This window comes from Cupressus sempervirens, chromosome 6 (genome assembly GCF_028749045.1).
Source record: "Cupressus sempervirens isolate cs-2001-9-10 chromosome 6, ASM2874904v1, whole genome shotgun sequence".
Lineage (NCBI taxonomy): Eukaryota > Viridiplantae > Streptophyta > Pinopsida > Cupressales > Cupressaceae > Cupressus > Cupressus sempervirens.
Window position 1 is genome coordinate 617,867,851 of NC_143123.1, and position 13,392 is coordinate 617,881,242.

Here is a 13,392-nt window from a genome sequence, read left to right on the forward strand (position 1 = left end):
TAGCCCCAGCATTCTTTAGGCCAAAAGGCATCATGGTGTAGCAAAAGGTTCCCCAAGGGGTAGTGAATGTTGTCTTATGCTGGTCCTCTTCTGCAATCTTGATCTGATTATACCCAGAAAATCCATCCATAAGGGACAGAATTTCATGTCCAGCTGTAAGATCTACAATCATATCTATGTTGGGCAAGGGAAAATCATCCTTTGGACAAGCTTTGTTAAGATCTCTAAAATCAGTGCAGATTCTGATGTCACCGGAAGGCTTAGTGACAGGGACCATGTTGGAGATCCATTCTGAGTAGTCGATAGGTCGAATAACCTTAGCAGCTAACATTCTTTCTAGTTCAGCTTTGACTAGTAATGCCACCTTGGGGTGCATTTTTCTAAGCTTTTGTCTGACGGGCTTGATCTTTGGATCGACTGCAAGATGATGAACTACAAGCTTTGGATCAAGTCCTGGCATGTCCTGATATGACCATGCAAATCGGCCAATGTTCTCTCGTAAAACCTCAAAGAGGAGGTCAACTTGGTCTTGTGATAGGGATGCAGCAATGTGAACAATTCTAGGGATCTCTGAAGAACCAATGTTGACTTCTCTAGTATCGTCTATTAGAATAGAAGACACCTCTGGTCGATTATCTTGAGGAGGCAATACTAAGTCCTCATGTTCTGCTTGTGGCTCTGGATTTTCTTGCTGAGGGGTTCTCTTCGCTGCCTTAGCTAGTCCCAGATTTACCTTAGTTCCAGTTTTGGGTGTATCGAAACTAGGTTGGGGATTTTCTCCAAAATACCCCTTGGGATCTAGCTTGTAGATGTAGGCAGAATCTGGCTTTGTCTTCTTATGAGGAGTTTCGGCTCCCATGAATCTTAGAAGCGCTTCCTCTGATGCAAACTCATCAATATGTATGACACTTGGTTGGTCCCAATCTATGAGTTGTGGATGAGCAAGTGGTAGGTCAATGAGATGGATGGATAGTTCTCGGAGAACAAAGTCTCCTAGGAAGATTTGGTCTGGGATATCATCGTAGGCTCTCTTTTCAACTTCCTCAGGAATGTCTTCGATTTCGACAAGGTCGCGGTGGATGTTCGAAAAAGCGTGATTGTTCTCGTTGGTGCCCCCAGTTGTGGGTATGCCAAAGCCAAGACCTGACTTTATTTCCCAATTATGTGCTTCGATGGGACATTGCATGCCCCTTTCTTCTGGTCCTAGTCCACCTCCTTGATAGTTCCATTTTTAAGTGACGAGCTTATGTTGTTGGGGATACTTCTGGCTGAAGTGATCAAGGCGTGCTTGATTTCTTGGAGGTGCATCCTTATGTAGCCAATTGTTGATATCTGGAGTGAGCTCCTCATGAAGAGGGGTTTTTGAGGACACAAAGGTGGTTGGGCCAAACTGTTTGTATCAAGGAGGTGGAATCTCCTTAGCTTTTTGATATGTTGGCCGTCCATGGGTATGTGGATCAAGTGGGATTGTTCCGACAGCAAATGCATCTGATAGACTATATTCTCCACAACCTTTGTTGTTGATCTTTACAATAGATAGGGTGGAGGCAAGGATGATTTCTGCGTCATTACAAGTGTGGGATGAGTTGGCAATGGCTGTGCCGATGTCTATTCCAGGGCAATGGTTTGTATATGAAGCTTCAACCACATTGCAGTAAGCAAAGGGTTCTGGATCGGCATGGATGGTTACCTCAGTGCCCTGACGTGGAAATTTGATGCACTGATGGTAGGTGGATGGAACGGCCTTCATAGCATGAATCCATGGGCGATCGAGGAGGATGTTAAATGGTAGGTTTAGATCAACAACATGGCAAACTGTCTCTTGGATGACCGGCCAAACCTTGATTGGTAGCAAAATAGTCCCTTCTATGGTCCTTTCCAAGTTGTCATAAGCTTTGATGGTGATAAACTCACTGATCATATCTGCCTCAGTATACCCGGCTTGTTTTATAAATTTTAGGGTGCAAATGTTCAAGGCTGATCCATTATCTATCATTACTCTTTTCACGGCAAAATTGGATACCATGATGGCTATGCGAAGCGGAAGGGTGTGATCTGGCTCAACCGCGAGTATGTCGGTGGGTTTGAAAGATAGGGCACATGAGGATGAAAGGTGTCCAACAAGATTACGAAAATCAGTAGCATTGATATCAGAAGGGACACGGGATTCTATGAGAGCACTGTCAAGGATGTCTTTGTACACAGGACTAGTGCGGAGAAGGTCTAAAATGGATATTTGGGCTGGCATGTTCTCAAGGTGTTCCAAGATATTGTACCGGCTTTTTGATGGAGCTGATGGTGTTGATGAAACTGGTGGGCCTGTGATGTTAAATCGCGCTCTTCGAGTGGTGACCGCACACTCATTGTCTGGTCCTCGGATATTGATAACATTGACAGAAGGCTCTTTCTCAAATATACAACCTATAAGGCTACCATAGTCTATATAGGATGAAGTGTGGTCATTGTTCTTCCCATGCTGTTGGTTTGGCTGGTGGTTGTTGGTGTTGTTTTGGATAGGTGCTTTTCCAGGATTTTGGTTGTTGTGTGGAGGAAAAGCATTTTGATAAATCTGTAAGCCTGCATTGGGAGAGGTTTGGGCACCAACAGTGATTTCCTTCCGATCAATAAGGTCTTGCACATAGTCTTTCAGTTTCATGCATCTGAGGGTGGTGTGACCGCTTACCCTATGGAACTAGCAATACTCATTATCCTTGTACCATGCAGCTTTGGATTGGCTTGGATCAATTTGCTAGGTAGGAGGAAATTTGATGAGGTTTTCTTTAGCCAATTTCTCAAAAATAACATCCAATGGCTCACCAAGGGGTGTATAGTTTCTACGTGCAGGTTGGAATCTGGGCTTTTGCCCTGCAGCTACATTGATGGCATTAGCTTGATTGTTAGACCCTTGAAAGTTGGGTCTTGTATTGTGGTTTTGATAGCTTTGGTTATTTCGTTGTTGGTAATTGATAGCTTGTTGGTTGTTTGTTTGATATGGTGGGTTAGACTAGTTTTGAGAAGGACCAACGATATTCACATGTCTGGTGTCAGTAACCCCATCTGTTGCAACATGCTTGTTTTTGTTCCAATACCTAGACTTGTCATTGGAATGTGATTGATTTTGGTTGGCCTCTTTGTAAATCTTTACCACACCATCTTTGATGAGCCCTTGCTCAAGGATCATTCCTTTCTCTTTGATATCCTTATAGGTCTGTAAAAAGTTCATGATCATGTGGTGAGCCAAGCTGGGATGTGCATTATCAATAAACATTTTCACCACATGGCGTTCTCGCAAGGTGCAGGATATGCGGGTGGTAAGGGTTTGCCATCTTTGCAGGTATTCGGCAAGGCTTTCTCCACCTTTTTGCTTGGTGTGGACAAGATCAACTATTGATAGCTCTGTTTCAACAAGATGGGCATATTGGGCTACAAATGCCTCAGATAATTTAGCAAAGTTTTTAATTGTGCCATAGGGGATTCTATAAAACCATTCAAGAGCTGGTCCAGCCAAGCTTTCGGGAAAAAGGCGCAAGAGGAAGACATCATTGTATGCCACGTCCTGGCAATGCATGTAAAATTCTTTGATATGTGTGATAGGGTCTCCTTTTCCTCTGAATTTGTCAAATTTAGGTACCTCAAAGTGTTAGGGAAATGGTGTCATGGTAATGGCCCTGTCAAATGGGTAAGGACACACATTCTCAAACTTGAATGTCTTTGGATCATTCCCTTCTTGGATGGCTTTCAGAGCTGTCTTCATTTGCTCCCACTCTGAATTGATAGGTGATGGTTGGGGTGCCCCCAATGTAGGAGTGCCTTGAGGTAGGTATGTGTTGGATGGGGCCACTGAATATGGATGGCTGTGAGGGATTTGCTGATAAGGATTGTACATTGTTTGGGCAGCTGCATGGTGGATGACGGGTTGTTGAGGGGGAGGCGGCGCATATTGCTGCATGTGCTGTGAGGCTTGCTGTTGATATGGGATTTGAGGTTGGGATTGAGGAACATAAGCTGGCTGTGGGATAAATGGATTGCTTTGTGGAGGTAAGGTATAAGATGGTTGTGAGGCTTGGGGAAAGGATCGGAGGGCTTGTGGGGTTTGACCAATATATGTGGGTTGTGCCCCCATTTGGGATGGTATCTACAAATAATTGGTGGTTGGTTGGGGTGGTGGATTACCTCCTAGAAGTGGCATTGAAAAGTAGTTGGTAATTGGAGGTAATGAATTAGTTGGTGGTGGAGGTGGTGGGAATTGAAAGCTTGGGAATGGAACTGATGGGGTTTGATAGCTTTGTGGCTGGATTTGGAAGCTTGGTAGAGTGGTGGTGGGAGCTGGGGTCACTTGGGAGCTTGGTAGAAGATTGGCAGTAGCTTGTGGGTTTTGATAGCTTTGTGGAGTGAAGGTAGTAGCTTGTGGATTTGTGGCTGGTGGTATTGAGCTCCCAAGACTTAATGAAAATGATGGGATTGTACTTTGGGCTGTGGTGAACAAGCTAGGGGCGATGAAAGGTTGATTACTTGGCCCCATGGGTGGCAGCCCTGTTGTATATTGCTGAGGTTGGCCAAAGATGCTAGCACTGATTTGGGAGATGGGTGGATTTGGAAGGCTGGGTTGGGGAGCAGCAGCAATAGTGAAGGGGGTGAACAGTGAGGTGTTTTGAGTAAAGGGGGTTTGGAGCGGAGAGGTATGAACCAAGGATGGAGTGGTGGTGGTTGGGTTGGCTTGCGGCATGGAGATTTCAACTTGGGTGGATGATGGTATGTTTGGGTCTGTTGGGTCATATGGATTGACTGGAGGCTCTTCTTTTGGAATATATTGAGGATAATTTGGATCATAAGAGCCTATGGGTGGTGGCAGCTGCCCAAATAATGGGTGAGATGGATCTGATAATGGAGGGGGTCTTCCAAAGTCAAAGGTTCCTACATTGTCCCTTCGAAAATTAGCCATGATTGTCTCTTTGTTTTTGTCTATAATGGCGTTTACCAATACTGCATTTCCTGGTTGGTTCATGAAAGCTTCAATGTCAGTAGGTGATGGCATAGCTTGCTCTGGGCTGAAGGATGGCTGAGTGCTCAAGGGGGGTGAGGCTGTTCGATCCAAATGATAGGGCTCCATTGTTTCTTTCTTCTTGGCTAAGCGAGTGACGGTGGTATGAAAAATGCTCCTAGGGATGAGATGCAATAATGCTGATGGATGCAAAAGGGGGAAGGCTTTTCTATGCAAATGATTTCCTAGGTTGAGGCAAAGCTATATGACAAAACCTAAGGAGGATCGGGTTGGGGATTCTAACTTCAAAGATATGTTGTCAAAGCACAAAAGGTCTGCTTTCCTATGTGCAAGCTTGGTGGTGATTGTGTCAACTTAAGGATAGACCGATGATCCTTTAGGAAGAACACGAGATTGACCACTTGCGAATCCCAACCTTTAACTCAAGGTGATGAGGGATAACAAGTGACAAAGCTAGATTACCCTAGACAAAGCTCTGTCAAAGGGATAACCTTGGTGAGATTGGTGGATTTGGAAGATTTTAGGAATGGCAAACTTTTAGTAAGGTGACAACAATTTTGAAAGCTTAGATGTGCAGATTTTCGATTACTAGCTAGATGGTATGATTCTAAATGAGATGGATGAGCTAATAATGCTTAAGGGGATAAGCTAAGATGGCTGGCTTTTCTACAAAGATGACTCTAGAGTGAAGCTTATCCAAGAAGATGTGGAGAAACAAGGGTGTCTAACCATAGAAATTATGCCTAGTTGGTAAGGCATAAGCAGGATTAACTCCTAGATGTTGGCTAAATTTGATGGTGCGCTCTAACCAGGCCTCTTGAAGTGCTTCGTCGGTAGCTTTGTCCTCTGCTTTGTGGAGTTTGGAAATTCGTGGGCTTGGTGTTATTTCTTTTCTCTTGGCTGAAAGTTCTTGGTATGCTAGAGATGGCTTGAGTTTGACCTTGTGAAACTTATGTTTGGGTTTGGGTTGTTCCGACATAAATTGCTGAATTTGCTTGGCTTTGGAAAAAATCTCAGTTGTTTTGCTTCAACTTTTTCAACTTCCAAAATAGGCAATGACTACGCTAAGTGTGCCCTAAGCTAGGATTGACCAAGTTTGGCAAACATTCATTCAACAAGTAAAATAAAAACAAGCAATAGATAGGAACACCCAGATAGAAGTTTGTGGTTCTCAGAATGTGATACTTGCGCCAAGGAGTGTGTATGTTCTACAAATGTTTCGATCAGTCACTCCAAACACATTAACATCCTAGATGGTTTTCTGCAAGGCTGACAATTGGTTTAGCTAGGGAGTCCTCGATATACGCAAGGTACGTGAGGCCCAAATCCGTAGATGAGACCAAAAGGATGTCACACAGCCGAGAGGAGCGATAACCCACTTCTCCTCTTTCACTTCTCAAGGGTATAAAGTTCCTTGAGGCTTAGCCCGAATGACAAAATCTTGATCCCAAGAGAGGTGTCTTTCGATTCACCTCCCGATTCTTATACTCCGCCTGAGCGCTGGAGTTGAGGTCGTCCAAGGGGTGATGAAATCTCCAAGCAGGCCTCCTAAAAAGAAACAAGGTTTTGGATCCTAATCTTATGCACCCAAGATGGCCTCGAAAGACGACAAGGGGAGAGAAGACTCGGATGACCTTGGGCTAAAAAACACGCTTGTTCTTTTACCAACTGACTCTTATGTGTGCTAATCTAGACTTTGCAAGCACTCATGTTTAAGAGACAATAAGAAGAGTTAGGGTCAACAAAAGCAAACTCGCGCGCCCGGAGGCCCTCCACGTCAAGTATCGATTAATTTTCTTTAAGGCATTCAAGATTGAGTGTGAGTTTGTTTTAAGCCCAAAACAAAAGTGTGTGAGATTCGATTTCAAGCGCACGCCCGGAGGCTCTCCACGTCAGTTGTTGTTCAATTTTAGTGCCCAAACTTGAAGTGTGATCGATTTAATCTAGAGTTTTGGCCATTTAAGAATTTTGATAAAGTTAAAGCAAACGTTCAAAGACCAAGTGAGTGAGTTAGATTGTCGAACATTTAACACCTTTTTCAAGTAGACCCATCCTCATAAATGGCGCTGAGATTGCAACCAATGGTTAATATTTGATGGGTGATTAGAAAAGAGGTGAGTCCAAGGAACTACTCAAATTGATTTTTGTAAATTTGTATTTTAACTTAACAAAGTTTCTTAAATGTCCAAAAATCAAACTTTACCTAGATTGAATGTGAAAAAGAGATTTGTAATGGTTAATTGATCCTTGGCATTCAAGATTGGATTTTTTGTTTTAAGCATGCATTCCAAAGAAAGTTGATTTTAATCCATGACATTCAAGAGTGTGTTTTGAGCAACATTCATTCAATGGAAAATGTGTTTAACCATTCAAGTTCATTTTTTTTTTTAGCAACATGCATTCAAAGAAAAATGGTTAAACATTCAAATTCATTTTTTAGCAACATGAAAACTTGCAAGAAACATGGTTAGTGGTTCCATATGTGCTCCAACCTGCAATGAGACAAAAAAAAAAGCAATTTAGTTAGTTAGCCAAAATCTTCAAAAATAAGAGCTTAACTATGGGAAAAAAAATTTTAACTTTTTTTGTTGTTTTTTTTTACGCGTAAAAATGCTTAAAATGGTCTAAATCCTACGGAACCACTAAAAGTCAAATTTTGATTTATACTCTCTTTTTTGTTTTTTTTTTTTTCTAGCTACAAAGTGCAGAAATAATAAAGCAGAAATGGAACATAAGCAAGCAGAGAAGACAGTCTATCAAAATACGAAGACGCTGAAATACAGAGACGCCAAAATACGAAGAGGACAAAACAGATTTGCAGCACAGAACACAGATGACAAGCAGAGACGCCGATTTGCGCAGATGCAGATTTTCGCAGACGACAATTTTTGCAGACGCGGATTTTCGCAGATGTCGATTTTCGCAGACGCAGATTTTCGCAGATGTCGATTTTCGCAGACGCGAATTTTCGCATATGTCGATTTGCACAGACGCGGATTTTCGCAGACGTCGATTTTCGCAGACAGAACAGGTTGCAGACGCCAAAACTGCGTCAAAAAAAGCTGAAAATGCGAAGAAAAAAAATTTAGATGGTATTTCTTCTTCCTAAGTGCGTTCCTTAACCTGCAAAAACAAGCAAAACACCCTCACAACACACTCAAACAACAACAAACATTAGATGGTTAGAAAAATGACATATAGATGAAAATAGATGATTAAATGACCCATAGTGGGGTCCCACCGGGCGTGCCAAAATGTAGAACCAGAATCAGTATGCAAAGAACATTAACAAATAAAGTAAACATTCACAAACCAAAAACTAAATTCACATATATGCTTAGACAAAGGAAGAAAAGAAGTGCAAACCTCACAAGAAAAAGCACTCCATGCTTTCTTGATTCTGTAGATGTGTCCTTTTGCTGTGGATGTATGCTCAAGATGCTCAAAAGCTGCTTCAATGGAGATGCGTAATGGCAAATTGGTAGCTTTGTGAGCTCTCAATTTGGCATTATAAGGGTATGGTTGATGGCTTTGGTTCTCAAAATAGCATGGTAACTTTAGCTCAAAGATTGTTGATGAAATGGCTTGGGATGGGATTCAATTTATAGGCTAAGGGGTAGAGGGATGGAGGGCTTAGATGTAAGGATGGATGAAGGCTTAAGGAGGGCTAGGATGCACTCAAAGGAGAGCACATGGATTGTGCTTGTTTAGCACCAATGGGAAGGTGACACTTGTCACAAGGAGGATGAGTGTGAGAGGGTAGGGTAAAGGGTTGGTTAAAGGCATGATGAGTGGGGTTGAGTATGTAAGAGGGATGTAAGAGGAATGAGTGTGGAAGAGGGAAGAGTGTGGAAGATGGGTGTAAGAGTCATGAGTGGGCTTGTAAGAGTCTTTTATGTTTTGTAAGAGCACTCATGACTTAGTGGTTGGGTTTTTTGAGGGGAGACTTTGGTTTGGATTAGGAAAGTCTTAAACTTGTTTAAGGAATGTGACAAGATTAGGGGGTGGATTAGGTTTGGGTTTAGGATTATATTAGGGATGTTAGAGATGTGCAAGTGGATGGCATTAATGAAGGTGGGTGAGTTAGTGGCTAAGCTTGGTTAGTATGGGTGGATGGGGTGGATTAGACTAAATGGAGGATTAGAGATAGGTTAGGGGTTTTTGAATTTGAGGATTTCATTTATCAAATAGATTTATTTAATAAATGGGGATTTTTGGAATTAGATAGGAGAAAAGGATTTAATTGATAAATAATAGATTATTTGATTTGTCAATTAGGACTATAGATGATTAATTAAATTAATCAACTAGGGGATGACAGAGGATTAATTAAATAAAAATTTAATTAATGATGCCTTTAGAGATGGCTAAATTAGATTACCAAAGCATTGTAATCAAATTTAGGTGTCTACATTGTGAAGGCCAACAGTCATCATTGTTCCCTCCAATAATCGAGTCTCTTGGTTTCCAAAGACTCTTCATTTGTAATATTATTGGAGCCCATTTATATGTTGCTCCTGCTCATTTTGTAAACAACTTTTTCTTATTAATTCAATACTCTGCAATCTGGATGTAGCCACTATTGTGGTGAACCAAGATAAATCTGGTGTTGTGCATTTCTTCTTATTGCGACATTTAATTTCTTTGTTTAATCCTTTCAATTGGTATCAGAGCTCGAGGTGTGCAAATTGGAAAATCAGTGTTGAATTTTTTGAAAAGATGGAGGATTTGAAAATAGAGAAATTTACAAGCAAGAATTACAGCCTGTGGAAAGTGCAGATGCGTTCCTTGCTGGTTAAGCAAAACTTGGCTCTCGCAATCGAAGGAAAGTCTAAGAAATCGTCTATAATGACTGATGAAGATTGGCAAAAGATGGATGACAAGGTGATGGCATCCATTTTTCTCTCACTAGCGAAAAATGTCTTGTTCAATGTCTCAAATGAGACGTCAACAAAAGAGGTTTGGGACAAACTTCAAAATATGTATCAAACGGCATCGGCTGCAAACAAAATCTTCATTATGAAGAAACTCTACAAACTGAAAATGAAAGAAGGGATTGCAATGTCAAATCATATAAATGATTTTAACACCCTATTATGTCAAGAAAGCTCGATTGGTATGACTCAAGATGACGAATCCAAAGCAATCATCTTGTTATGTTCTTTACCTGACAGTTGGGATCCCGTAGTTACAGTTGTAAGTACTTCAAGCTCTACAAAGTCAAAGTTGGCCTACGATGAAGTTGTTGCCATTTTATTAAGTGAAGACATGAGAAGGAGTAACAAAGACTCCTCATCTAGTGATGCTCTCACTATGGTCAGCACTGAGAGAAGAGGAAGAAGCCATCATAGAGGAAATAATAATTACAATTAGCGAAGATCAAAGTCACCCAATCGTTTAAGGTCAAAAGGTAGGAATGCTGAATGCTGATTTTGTGGTAAGCCTGGCCACACAAAGAGAAATTGTCGGACTTACAAGAAAGCACAAGAAAATGTGAGAAACATGGAAGCAAATACAGCCTATGAGAAAGATGAAAGTGCTTTAGTTCTTTCTACAAGTGACACAAAAGCAGATTCTTGGGTGATAGATTCCAGAGCTTCTTTCCATGCTACTTCATGTACGGATTGTTTCACAAACTACCATGAAGGTCAATTTGGAGAGGTATTTCTTGGAGACAATAAATCCTGCGAAATAGTTGGCAAAGGTGACATTTTGTTACAGCTGGAAGATGGAGGAAAATGATTGTTAAAAGATGTTCGCCATGTTCCCAAATTAAAGCGAAATCTGATTTCGGTTAGTCAGCTCTTTGCCCAAGGATATTATCTATTCTTATATCCGGATACTTGGAAAGTTACCAAGGGTTCAAGAATAATTGCCAAGGGAAACAAAGTTGGCAATCTTTATCTCCTTGAGAAGCCTACTAAAATAGGGGCTGATATGACAATCATGGGCAGCAATGCAGCACTTTGGCATGAAAGATTAGGCCACATGAGCAAAAAGGGCCTTGAGATAATGCTTAAAAGGGAACAACTACCGGGTCTCCAATCAGCAAATTTGGAATTTTGTGAACATTGCCTTTACGGGAAACAAAAGCGGGTCAACTTCTTGAAAGCTGGACATGATCTCAAGGAGAAACCATTGGAACTTGTACACTCGGATGTCTTTGGTCCGGTTGAGGTAAGCTCTTTAGGAGGTTCAAAAAAATTTGTTACATTCCTTGATGATTGTACTAGGAAAGTACGGATATACATGATGGCAAATAAATCTGAAGTTTTATCTAAGTTTAAAGTTTTCAAAGCTCTTGTTGAAAACCAAAGGGGTCATTAAATTAAAAGTTTAAAAACGGATAATGGAGGTGAGTTTTGTTCGTTGGAGTTCGACAATTATTGTGCAGATAATGGTATTCGTAGGGTGAAAGTTGTACCCTACACCCCTCAAGAAAATGGGGCAGTGAAAAGACTCAATAGGACAATAATGGAGAAAGCTCAGTGTATGTTTTCTAATGCAGGATTGGGCAAAGAATTATGGGCTGAGGCATGTAATATAGTCGTATATCTCATTAATCGGAGTCCTTCAAGGTTGAACTTCGAAATTCCAGAAGAGGAATGGCAAGGTAGAAGACTCTCTTATTCTCATCTTAAAGTTTTTGGTTGTCAGGCTTTTGCACATGTGCCCAAAGAAAAAAAAAGCAAGCTGGATCCTAAATCCGAGCCTTGCATATTCGTTGGCTATGGAGAGGATCAGTTTGGCTTCAGGCTTTGGAGCTTAACTGATGAGAAGATTATTAGAAGCAGAGACGTTGTCTTCAATAAGAAAACATTTCCAGCATTAAATTCTCAAGAAATGTCTGAAAAAGAATTTGTGCCAATCTCTGCACAAAGGAATGTTGGATTGAATCCACAAACAGTTTCTAACACTATTTCATATAGTCCCACCTCTGTACAATTTCCAAATTTATCATCTTCTTCCACTCCTGGGAACACAGGACATGATGATAGTTCTACACGAGTTTTTTTATATCTCTCTCATGATAGGAATTTGTCTCTCCATCACGATCAAGCTTGTGAAAGTTTTTCAGTCAAAGGACTATAATGTTCATCCACAGATGCAAGGTGGGCAAATAGAACCGCAGGACATCAATCTGGAGGATGAGAGTAATTCGCAGGCTGTGCCAATTGATATCCATGGCAATCCCGTCTATATACAGAGTACTCACAGTAAACGTATGTCACTATATCCATTTGAGCACGGTGGAAATTCAAGCCACAATCTTGGCAATACACGTGGGCAATTTCAGAGTGTAGGTCCAACTAATCCGCAAGGGGCAAATGAAAACCAAGTTCGAACGCACGTAACAGAGGTGAATGTGTAGGGTGCAGAACTCCATCCGCAATGTGCTAGAGTTGTTTCACAGGGTCTACAAATTGATTTGCAGGACGTTAATGTGCAAGGTAATCATGGTGGGAGCACAGACCAGCATCTTGGTAATTCACGGAAACAACTTCATGTAGAGGAGACAGTTTCACGATAGTTTCATGGCAGTCAAAGTCCCTTTCACCGTGTAGGTAATATGGCAGGTAGAGGTAACACGTCTCCAAATCAACATAGTTTACATACCGGTTTTGAGGCACCCAATACAAATATATTACAGGAACATTTAGCATCGCAGGGAGAAGGCACACTTCAAAATAATCTTCAAGCGTTTGATCAAACATACCCTCATGATATTGGAAACAAATCTCACAGTACCAATACACAACAAAGACAATACGTTGTCTCAAAAGGAAGCCCTCATGAGTTATGTGATATGACCATTTCAGAATCTAATAAAAATCAAAGTGATGTCTATCCTAAAAGGACTGCTATTAAAGATAGAGGAGAACAACCAAATCCTCAAGGCTTGAGAAAGTCTACTAGAGAAAGGAAAATACCAGCTAAATTCTCTGATTGTGAATTATTGTACGCTGAAGAAGCAGAGCCTTCAATTCTAGTTTCAGAATTTTCAGAACCATCTACATTCAAAGCAGCTCTCAATGATGTCAATAGTGATAAATGGCAAACAACGATGCGTGAAGAAATGGATTCTTTATTCAAGAATCGAACCTGGGATTTGGTCTCTCTTCCGCCTAATCGAAGACCACTTAGGAACAAGTGGATATATCGTGTGAAAGACGAAGCGGAAGGCAATAAATGCTTCAAAGCCAGATTGGTGGTAAAGGGATTTGATCAAAAACAAGTGATAGATTTCAATGAAATCTTCTCACCAGTTGTCAAAATGACAACTATCCAAACTGTTCTAGGATTAGCAGCAACATGAGATCTTGAATTAGAACAACTTGATGTGAAAACCGCTTTCCTACATGGTGATGTAGAAGAAGAATTGTACATGG